Source organism: Ornithorhynchus anatinus, chromosome 17, assembly GCF_004115215.2.
Source record: "Ornithorhynchus anatinus isolate Pmale09 chromosome 17, mOrnAna1.pri.v4, whole genome shotgun sequence".
Lineage (NCBI taxonomy): Eukaryota > Metazoa > Chordata > Mammalia > Monotremata > Ornithorhynchidae > Ornithorhynchus > Ornithorhynchus anatinus.
Window position 1 is genome coordinate 41,560,044 of NC_041744.1, and position 11,380 is coordinate 41,571,423.

Sequence of the window (11,380 nt, forward strand, 5' to 3'; positions counted from 1 at the left end):
TCTCTACGCAGATGACACGCAGATCTACATCTCCGCCCCTGTCCTCTCCCCCTCCCTTCAGGCTCGCATCTCCTCCTGCCTCCGGGACGTCTCCACCTGGATGTCGGCCCGCCACCTAAAACTCAACATGAGCAAGACTGAGCTCCTCATCTTCCCTCCCAAGCCCGGTCCGCTCCCAGACTTCTCCGTCACCGTGGATGGCACGACCATCCTTCCCGTCCCGCAGGCCCGCAATCTCGGTGTCATCCTTGACTCGTCCCTCTCGTTCACCCCACGCATCCTATCCGTTACCAAGACCTGCCGGTTTCACCTCTACAATATCGCCAAGATCCGCCCTTTCCTCTCCACCCAAACGGCTACCTTACTATTACGGGCTCTCGTTATATCCCGGCTAGACTACTGTGTCAGCCTTCTCTCTGACCTCCCTTCCTCCTCTCTCGCCCCGCTCCGGTCTATTCTTCACTCCGCTGCCCGGCTCATCTTCCTGCAGAAACGATCTGGGCATGTCACTCCCCTTCTTAAACAACTCCAGTGGTTGCCTATCGACCTCCGCTCCAAACAAAAACTCCTCACTCTAGGCTTCAAGGCTCTCCATCACCTTGCCCCTTCCTACCTCTCCTCCCTTCTCTCTTTCTACCGCCCACCCCGCACGCTCCGCTCCTCTGCCGCCCACCTCCTCGCCGTCCCTCGGTCTCGCCTATCCCGCCGTCGACCCCTGGGTCACGTCCTCCCGCGGTCCTGGAACGCCCTCCCTCCTCACCTCCGCCAAACTGATTCTCTTTCCCTCTTCAAAACCTTACTTAAAAATCACCTCCTCCAAGAGGCGTTCCCAGACTGAGCTCCTCTTCCCCCTCTACTCCCTCTGCCATCCCCCCTTTACCTCTCCGCAGCTAAAGCCTCATTTTCCCCTTTTCCCTCTGCTCCTCCACCTCTCGCTTCCCATCCCCACAGCACTGTACTCGTCCGCTCAACTTTATATATTTTCGTTACCCTATTTATTTTGTTAATGAATTGTACATCGCCTTGATTCTATTTAGTTGCCATTGTTTTTACGAGATGTTCTTCCCCTTGACGCTGTTTAGTGCCATTGTTCTTGTCTGTCCGTCTCCCCCGATTAGACTGTAAGCCCGTCAAACGGCAGGGACTGTCTCTATCTGTTGCCGACTTGTTCATCCCAAGTGCTTAGTACAGTGCTCTGCACATAGTAAGCGCTCAATAAATACTATTGAATGAATGAATGAATGAATGAATGAAAGTGTATGTTCACAGGTTTCCCCACTCTGCTCCACAAAGTCCTGCAAAACATAACTCACTCACTCTTCATCCAAGGGTAGAAGTGAGCTCATAGTTGTGACTGGGAAGTCTAACCCACATCCATTTTCTCCCCTCATTTTCCCCACAACAGGATCCCCCAACCCAGACAACCTCAGCGATATGGCTCCACTTGCACCTCCAACATTTCTCCCAGATCCTATTCTCCCCCAATCCCAATCCCAGTTGTTAGAACACCCAATACCCCCCTTCCCCTAGGTTCATGAGACATCAGAACAAGTGATATTTTAAAATACGGTTTATTTGTTTCCCCCCTCCCCACAGTCACCACTTCATAGATCTAATATCTCTACTGTCTTGTACCTCATTCTACTGGCTGCTCTAAATTCTGACCAGGAGCCAAACACATTAGGTAAAGATAATCAATCAACAATATTTATAGTTCACCAATCCATCAGTGATATTTAGTGAGTGCTTATTGTGTGCAGATGACTATACTGTGTTTGGAAAGAGTAAAGTAAATAGGCATGCTCCCTGTCCTCTAGGAGTTTACAATCTACTTTGGGCAGAGCACTGTACTAAGAGCTTGGAAGAGTACAATAGAATAGGTAGATATACTCCCTGCCCTCAAGCAGCTTACAAATGTAGCACAAGTCTTGTACAAAGAAAACTCAACACTTCATTAAATGTTTGGGAGGGCAACATAGGCTTAGAAGAAACAAATTGTTTCATTAATATTTTAGATCTAGTGGGGGAGAAAGACATAAAAGTAACTTACAGAGAAGAGGAAGAAGAGAATGAAAAGGATGGATGAATACCAACCCTGCCAGCTCTGAGAGAAAAAATAGTAGATCCAGAAGATGCTGCCAATGTTCTTGCAGAATCTCAGAATTCCAGCAGAGATACATTTCTCTTACAGATCCAGTGCAGAAGATATTGACATCCTTGAGAACAAAGTCATCTGTTCTCTTTAAAGAGGCACAGTCATTTCCAGGAAGGTGTTTTTTCAATGTTACCCTGAAAAGGCGAGGGATGAGTGATTTAGTTCTCACTGGACTTGGAGTGAACTGGTTTGGGGGAGAGGGGGCGGGCAGGGCCTGTCTGGCCCTGGTTGGGTTTAGGTGAGGGTGGGAATACTCCATGTAGGAGAGAGAGATCTGGGGGCCTGGAAGAGCCCAAGGCCCTCTCAGCCAAACCTGAAAAGGGAAATGAACTAGCGTAGCTGACTTTATTTCAGCCAAAGTATCATAGTCATTTTATCCTTTTCAGACATCACCTACCCAGATGAAAATACATTCAGTTCCCATCACCCCACTCCTCAAAACATTCAGTGATTGCCCACCCACCTCCACATCAATCAGAAACTCCTTCCCATCACAAGTTTTAAGACATTCAATCAGCTCTCCCACTCCTACCTAACCTTGTTGATTTCCTACTACAACCCAACCCAGTCACACCACATCTCTAGTGCCAAACTACTCACTGTAAGTTTACTGACCTACCCCTCACCCTCATTCTCCCTCTGGCCTTCTCTTCAGGCATGACAGATAACCGCTCTCCCCACCTTCAAAGTTTTACTAAAATCACATCTCCTCCAAGAGATCTTTCCAGAGTAAGGTTTCATTCCCCTACTCCCTCTTCCTCTGTGCTGGTACAAACCTGGATCTGTGCCCTTTAATCAATCAATCAATCAGTGATATTTATTGAGCACTTTCTGCGTGGAGAACACTGCACTAAGCACTTATTAAAGGAGAATATGACAGAACAGAGTTAGTAGACAAATTCCCTGCCCACAGCAAGTTTACAGTCTAGAAGGGAGAGACTGAAACTCTTGAAATTCTTCCCATCTCAGCTCCTAAGCACTTACCTATAATTTATTTCAATGTACAGTGCTCTGCCCATAGCCAGCGATCAAAAATTGATTTATTGATTGATCCCACCCCCAATTCCCTGAGGCTCTAGAAGTTGTTTCTCAATTTTCCTGTGGCTCCATTTTGCTCCCACCCCTCCCTGTGCCCCCAAATATTCTCCTCTATGGCTCATTCCTTCTCCCCACTTTTCTTTTTGGAATCTTGTTTCACAGCTACGTTTGACTCCTCCATCTGCAGACTGCGAGGAGGGAGAGTCTTGGGAGTGAACCTCTCACTGCCTTTTCCCTCCTCCATCCATCAGGAAGCCCTGTTCACTGGGTAACCCACAGACTGGCTACAGTGAAGTATATTTAGAAGAATAAATGCTAGAATGATTTGTACATTCCAAGTGCTTAGTACAGTGCTCTGCACATAGTAAGCACTCAATAAATACTATTGAATGAATGAAAGAATCAAGGTTAGGCAATCAGTTCTGGGCTTGGTTCAATATCTGTTGCAAAATTGACAGGGTCTCTTGCTACCCTAGGCATCCAGGGGTAACAAATGTTAATTCTCTAAAGAAGTAAATATAGGTTATCCTTTGATAACCAGTGGTGCTCAGATATTGTGTGCTTGGGTAACTCACCAGAATTTTGGAAAAATCACTGTCCCAGGGGACCAGAAGTAGGACATGAGAAGATCATCACAGGAGGAACCAGTGAACCAGTTCTTTGCCACAGTGAACCAGCCCTTAGAGAATTAGGACTGCTTAGCTGGATCCTGGATGTTTCCCTTGCTGTCTGGAGGCGGAGTGTCTCTGAGATCCATGGAGCGAGGGCAGCAAACTAAGGTAACAAGCTCAGGATACACTAGTTTGAGCCCTAAAAATGTTCCTGCTTCAGCTATGAAAAGCAAGAGGACATTAGGACTCTGGAGACACCCCTGGACATCCCATCCTAATAGAGGCTGAAGGTGACCCCAGCCAGGTGGATCTTCTGTGGTCATACACAAATTCCACAGGCAGCCCCCCTTCAAGCTCCCCGCCTCAGTTCACACTCCCCAGTTTTCTGTCCCTTATCAATCTTTTGCCTGATCCTCTCTCCAGGAAGTCAGTCAATCCTGACAACAGGGAAGAGCACTTCCACACTCCCACTCATTTGTTCCCTGATTTTAACCCCATGCTTTAACTTCATCCCATTTGTCTGATTAATTTAAATTGAGTCCTCAGTTGATATGGACATAAAGAACATAAAGAATCATATTCCTGGGTTAGACCAATGCGCCATCCAGCCCAGTATTCTGACCCTGACAATGGCAACCGAATATTTGGAGGAAATACCACCACCCTTAAATTTTCCTCTTGGAGCTCAATAGTTTAAATTCATCTTGAATGTGTTTCTATTTTTGGCCTACATGACTTCCTTTGATAAAAAACATGTTAAAAACCGGAGGAAAAGAGGAAATTGGGGGTGGGGGGTGGGGAGAGAATAAATGTAAGGGGAAGAGGACAACATATTTTTCTTCTTTTTTTTTTATATTTGTTGAACACTTACTAGGTGCCAGGAACTGTACTAAGTGCTGGGGTAGATAAAAGATAACAAGCATGGCATTTATTAAGCACCTACTCTGTGAGAACTGTCGACTCATCTCTCTCCTCCATCTAGCAGATTCAGTCAGTCACTAAATATTTTTGATTATTAATGTATATTAATGCCTGTCTCCTCTTCTAGACTGTAAGCTTGTTCTCAGTTCTCAGTAAATAGCACTGATGATGATGTGATGATTGCCCAAGGCCACACAGCAGAAAAGAGGTGGAGCCGGTATTTGAACTCAGGTCCTTTGACTCCTAGGCCATGCTTCTCCCACTTGACCATGCTGTATCTTTTGCCCGGTGTAGCACTGGGGTGGATTCCGAAGTCCTCATTTCCACCCATGGATCAAAACCAGCCTGGTATATGGCGGCGTGTGTCTGTTCCCATGCCCTTAGTTCAGGCTCAGGCCTGGTAGCCTCCAGCTGGACCTTCCTCCTCCCACTACCAACTCCCAGAGGCAGGCTGAAGCAGGAGCCTTCTGCTGTGAGCAGTTCTGGGAAAGTTTCAAATGGACTTGGATGTTTAAAGCGAAATGTACATTGAAGTTTTCGTTGTGAAAGTCTGTAACCGCTGTACCTCCTAAACTGCACGGCTCAGTGCAACATCCCAGACCTGCAACAGGACCCACCTGTATCTGGAGAATCCAGTGTTGTCCAACCACATCCACTGTTTCTGGGTTTTGTTATACTTGAACCTGATCCAGAAATACTCATCTCCCTGACTCAGTGCACGGATCCTGACCTGCGGAGTCAATAAAAACAGGGTGAACCCTGACAGTCCCTCAGCCAGCACCTCTCCCTCCCCCATTCAGGGCTTAGTGCTGACGTTTAAGGGAAAGGCACCCTTAAATAGTAGCATTTTGAATGCCTACTGGGTACAAAGAGCTGTTTCAAGTGTCTGGGAGAGAACAGTACAATAGAGTAAGTAGTCATGATCCCTGCCCTCAAGGAGTTTATAATCTAGTAAGGAAGAACTTCACAAAACAAATTTGAAATGGGAGAAGGAAGTGAATTTAAGATATATATGATTATGAGCAAGTACTAAAATAGTAGAGTTCCTAAGTACCTATGTACAGGAGGACAATAATAATGCCCTTATGTTAAGGCTTACAATGGACTGCTTGGTGTGTGGGTGCATCCTATGCTGGGCTCTTCCCACCCAAACCCTGTCCTCTCCCTGACTTTCCCTTCACTATAGATGGCATCACCATCCTTCTTGTCTCACGAGCTCATAACCTTGGCCTTATCCTTGACTCCGGTCTCTCATTCAACACACATATTCAATCCATCACCAAATCCTGTCAGGCTCACCTTCATAACATCGCTAAAATCTGCACTTTCCTTTCCATCCAAACTGCTAACATGTTAATACAGTCACTCATCCTAGTCCACCTAGATTACTGCATCAGCCTCCTTGCTGACCTCACAACCTTCTGCCTCTCCCGCACTACAGTTTGCTGCTCAGATGATCTTTTTACAGAAATATTCAGGACATATGCACCACAGTCCTCAAAAATCTCCAATGGTTGCCTAGCCACCTCTTTATTAAACAAAACCTCCTCACCATTGACTTTAAAGCACTCCATCACCTTGCCCCCTCCTACCTCACCTCGCTTCTTTCGTTCTACAACCCAGCCCACATACTTCTCTCTTCTGGTGGTCACCTTTTCACTGTGCCTCAATTTCACCTATCTTGCCACCCATCCCTGGCCCATGACTTCTTCTGGCCTGGAATACTGTCCTTCCTCAAATTTAGCAGACAATTACACTCCTCCCTTTCGAAGCTTTATTGAAGGCACATCTCCACCAAGAGATCTTCCCAGATTAAGCCCCACTTTTCCTCATTTCTCATTCCCTTCTGCATCACCTTAATTTGCCCCCTTTGCTCTCCCCTGCTCCCCTCTCCACAGCATTTATGTGCATATCTGTAATTTTATTTGTATTGCTATTTGTGTTGATGTCTATCTCCCCCCACTCCTTGGACTGTGAGCTCACTGTGGGTAGGGATTGTCACTGCTTATTGTTGCATTTTAATTTCTCAAGCACTTAGAACAGTGCTTTGTGCACAGTAAGCACTTAATACGAATGACTGACTGACTGACTGACTGACTGACTGACTGACTGAATGGGAACTGTGGGTTTTGGGTGGTTTCCCTTTCTGGGATCCTGGTATGTTGTTGACTGAGACTATTGGTTGGCTATATTGAGTAGTTCCTGCTAGATGCAGTGGATGGGTCCTGCCTGATGGATTGTGAGGAGGGGGAGAAACTGTCTGCTGAATGACACTCTGGAAAAGAGATCCAAGCAGTAGAATGAAATGTGTGCTAGAGACGGAAGAGACTGGAACCAAAAGGCTGATTCTTTAGTTTAGACAGGATATGCTGAGTGATTAGACCAGAGTGACACTAGATCCAAATCTCCTAAAGCTGCCTCCCTGGAGAGATGGAATTCCTCGGGGTCATTCCAGAAAGAAGCAACTAGAACTCAGGGAAATTGGCTCAAAAAATTGAATTAAACGTGGCAATTCAAGGGAAATTTGTTCCTCACTTGGGACCCTGGGATAACCCTGGTGCTCACTGCTTCAGCTTCATCCTCCAGGAGCTGGGATTTTCTGTCAGTACAGTCTCTGACACCAGATGCCCAGCTCCGCTGTATTCTTGAGAAGCAGTAACACCTGCTGTTGCTCAGCTGCCATCCCCTAGGGCAGAGCTCACACAAGGCACCTGGAGGAAGGATGAGGATAGATGGTTGGGATGGTGGCATTTTGCCATGAGTCCAGCTCTTTCACTGTGGAGCTGGACAAGAAATGTAGGCATTGGTATTCTGAGATTGATCTTGCTCGGCACCCGTTGTCCACCAGTTGTTCTCATCCACTGTCCATCAGGAGCCACATCAACATTTTGCGATGTTAATGAGTTTACTGCCTCTCACCTTCTTCCTTTCAACCTCTCACAGCACTAACCCCTAAGCCTTCCTGTTAGTTGCGTTTTTGACTTCCTATTGCCCTTTTACCGATATTAACCTATTCAAGTCCAGCTCACATTGGACATTCCCCAACTGGACCTCATCATTACCAGGCCCTGCACCTTCTGTGGTGTCACAGATGCCATGTGCCCCACCTCCAACTCTATATTAAAGCATTTGTCCATAACCTTCTAACCTGCTACCTAACTTTCACCCACTTTCCCTTCAAAACTCTGTTCTGTCCCCAAGGAGAGAAGCAGCATGTCCTAGAGGAAAAAGCAGAGGCCTGGGAGTCAGCAGACCTGGGTTCTAATTCCAGCTTTGCCAGATACATGCTATGTGACCCTGGACAGGTCATTTAATTTCTCTGTGCCTCAGTTTCCTCATCTGCAAAATGGGGATTCAATACCTGTTTTCCCTCCTACTTAGACTGTAGGCCCCATGTTGAACCAGATTATCTTGTATCTACCCCAATGCTTACTGCAAAGTTTGGCATATAGTAACCACTTAACAAATACTGCCATATTATTGTTATTATCAAGAAGATCTCTGACCTTTGGATCCTCTCCACCCAACACAAACTACGACCCTGCTGTTGCTGTTGCCTTTCTGCAACTGACTGGGGTCGGGGGGAGATAGGCAATAGTGGAAAAGGGAGGCTGCAAGACACCCCCGGGGAGGAAGAGAGCTGGGCAAGGAAGTTTACTTTCCAGATCTACCTAGTGAAGGCACCAATTATGATTCAAATTAGAAAAGAAGTGATTTCCAGTACCTCTAATCTGGAACCCTTCTCTCCTGTCCCTGCCTTTTCAATCAGTTGATCAATCAATCAATCGACTGATCAGTCAGTAGAATTTCTTGAGTGCTCACTGTGTGGTGAGCATTGAAGTAAGCACTTGGGAGAGTAAAATACAATAGGGTTGGTAGAAATGTTCCTTGCCCTCAAGGCTCTGGCCCCTTGGGTAGAGGGGCCATCCCAGGGGTTGGAGAGGCAGTTCTCTGCCAGCCCCTTGTCTGTGCCCTCTCTCGCGTCCTCAGTGACCCCCTTTCTCCCTCTTTGCCCCCAACCCCTGCTATCTCCAGGGACCCCACTATCCTGGCACTGAAATTTCCCCAGTGAAACACCTTTCTGAAGAAGAAATAGAGTGAAGATATTTCCTCCACCTCAATGAAGAGCTCCTGAAGCATTTACCTTCCTTGTTTTCAAACTGTCTGTTCGGGGTTTCTGAGCAAGCTTTCTGAGCATTTCACGGTCTCTCCTCACCCTATTGGCCAATGCACAGCTCCTCCTTCAGGGCTTCAAGTCTTGCTGAGCTCTCGTTGCTAGGACCATCTTCACATAAAATCTTTGGGACCTGGTCATTCTCACAGTTTCTTTCCCCAGTGGCTGCAAATGAAACAGGAGAGAAACTTAGAATGAATAATAGGATGGAAAGGGTATTATCTCTATCCCCAGGAACCTAGGGTTTGTGATGTCACAGCATAGATTGTGGGCATGAGAGAGGCTGGGCATGACTGGTTTGGGAAAGGAGGACTTTCAGGATCCCAGGGAGGGAGGTAAAATACTGTCCCCATGAGGAGAGAATCCCTGCCCCCACCAGACACAGTGTGAGGTCCAAGGATACTTTTAAAAAATTTTTTATGGAATTTATTGTGTGCTTAATATGTGTCTAAGCAGGAGGGAGAACAAGGATTTAATCCCCACTAAGATTAGGCACCTGAGGCACAGAGAAGTTAAGTGACTTGTCCAAAGTCACACAGCTGGTAATTGGTGATGTCTGCATTAGAATCCAGGTCCTCTGACTCCTAGGCCTGTTCTCTTTCCACTAAGCCATGCTGGTTTCTAGGGTAGGTTGATAAAATTGAAGCAATAGTGAAATATTGTCCTTGCATATTGAGGAAGAAATCATGACTGTAAAATTTAGAAAAATTCTCCTTCACCCTCATTCTCACTTCAGGCTATGAGTCACTTAAAACAGAGCAGAAACAAACTCTGGGTTTCCAGGATCCCTCTCTATATTATTGAACCAGTTTGTCCACCCCTGAATGTGAGCTCTGTGTGGGACAGGGACTGTGTCCAACCCGGTTATCTCATATCTACTTCAACATTTAGAATAGTGCCTGGTACACAGTAAGTGCTTAACATGTACCATTATTATTATTATCATCATTATTATTATATCCTTGGGCCTAGATCTGACCCAGACCAGCCCAGAGTTCCTGGGACAGTGGATCCCAGAGCTCTGACCAGGCAAGGAAATTTTCCAGACATAAAGGCCCCGTTCAAATCTCCACAGGGACCTGAATCATGTTTCCAGTTCCAAGAATCCAGCTTGAATGTGTATCTTGTTGGCCCCTCTGCGAAATGGCAACATGACTTGGATGGCCCATGGGCTGGATTCACACAGGCGTTTAAGGGCTGCAGCCCAGAGCCTCAGATTGGTGGGGAGACCCCAAAACCACCATTTATGCCCCTTCCCCAGTCTACACTCCTGCTTGGGGATTGGGTAGGCAGGTGGTGGGAGGAGTTCCCAGGAGTGGGAATAGAACAAAATGGTCTCCAGGTAAGTAGGGGAGATGGCTGCCCCATAAGATGGCTACGACTTTGACTACTACCCCTTCTTACTTGCGAGGCCTTCATGGCACCTCCATCCTCTTCCAGGCTAAAAGTATTAGCTTCATTGGCAGTGGAGCCAGCCCTGGTTAGGCTCTGGGCTGCTGCTGGTGGTACTGGTAGTGGGGTGGTGGGTAGTGGAGGTGATGGTGGAGATGCTGGTCGTGGTGGTACTTGTGGTGATGGTGGTGGTGGTTGAATTAGTGGTGGGGGTGATGGTGCTGGTGGTGGTGGTGACAGCAGAAGCTGAGTTCATGGAGGGAGAGCCATGGGGAGCCAGAGGAGGGGGAGAATGAGAAGGAAGAAGGAGGAAGAGGAGGAGGTGCACCTGAGTATCCTGACCTCTATTTCCTTGGATATATGCAGGCCTGTTTGAGTGAGCCATCCCTCACCCTCTCCCTTTGTGCCCATCCCTAGTCCCACCGTAACCGTCCTCCTCACCTCCCTCGCTGGCAACCACCATCCCAAGGGAGCCCTGCTTCCCATTCATGAAACCCAGCAGCTCACCTGCTGCATTTGGGAGCCCCACAGATTGTGAAAGCTCTGGTCCCACAGGAGAGTCATTCTGGCTCCTCTCAGGGCCCTTAGGTCCCAGGTCCTCCTGTGGTCCACTGCTCAGCGACAAAGATTTCCTTTCCACTGAGAACACTAGATTCTCTGAACTTAGTGGGTTGGGAAAGAACCAGATCCTTTCATAATAATTATGGTACTTGTTTCCCTTTCCCTCCTCAGGCTTGTGCTCCGGAGTGGAGAGGTGAGCTCTGCACGGTCTCTAACACTAAGTCCTGTGCATAGAACTTTTTCTGGCTCGGGGCATCCCCAAGCTGGTTCTACCATGGAGACCCAACTAGAGACTGTTTTTCCTCACTGTTCCTTCTCCTCTCTGGCTCCAAATCACAGTCTGGCTTGAGCTAAGCAGCAGTGTGGGGAGGGGCATTCAAGCTGCCTTGATGCCGCCGCAGTCCAAGATGGTCCCGCAGTGCAGAGAGGAAGCTCTGACATGCTGATGCTGCCTCTCCTCTCCCCTTCTCCATCCCCTTTCACCTGCACCACCCACCACACACACACCCCAACACCAAAGGAGCACAG

The 11,380-nt window shown here is 47.4% G+C and overlaps 1 long non-coding RNA gene across 1 annotated transcript; it reads right to left on the bottom strand.

Moving 5' to 3' along the window:
- Positions 1-1,955: 1,955 nt before the first annotated feature.
- LOC114817981 lies at positions 1,956-9,089 on the bottom strand. Its single transcript, XR_003765810.2, has 3 exons — positions 8,870-9,089; positions 5,343-5,455; positions 1,956-2,289 (listed from the first exon to the last, which is right to left on the bottom strand). It is a non-coding gene; the product is annotated as an uncharacterized LOC114817981 (long non-coding RNA).
- Positions 9,090-11,380: the final 2,291 nt, after the last annotated feature.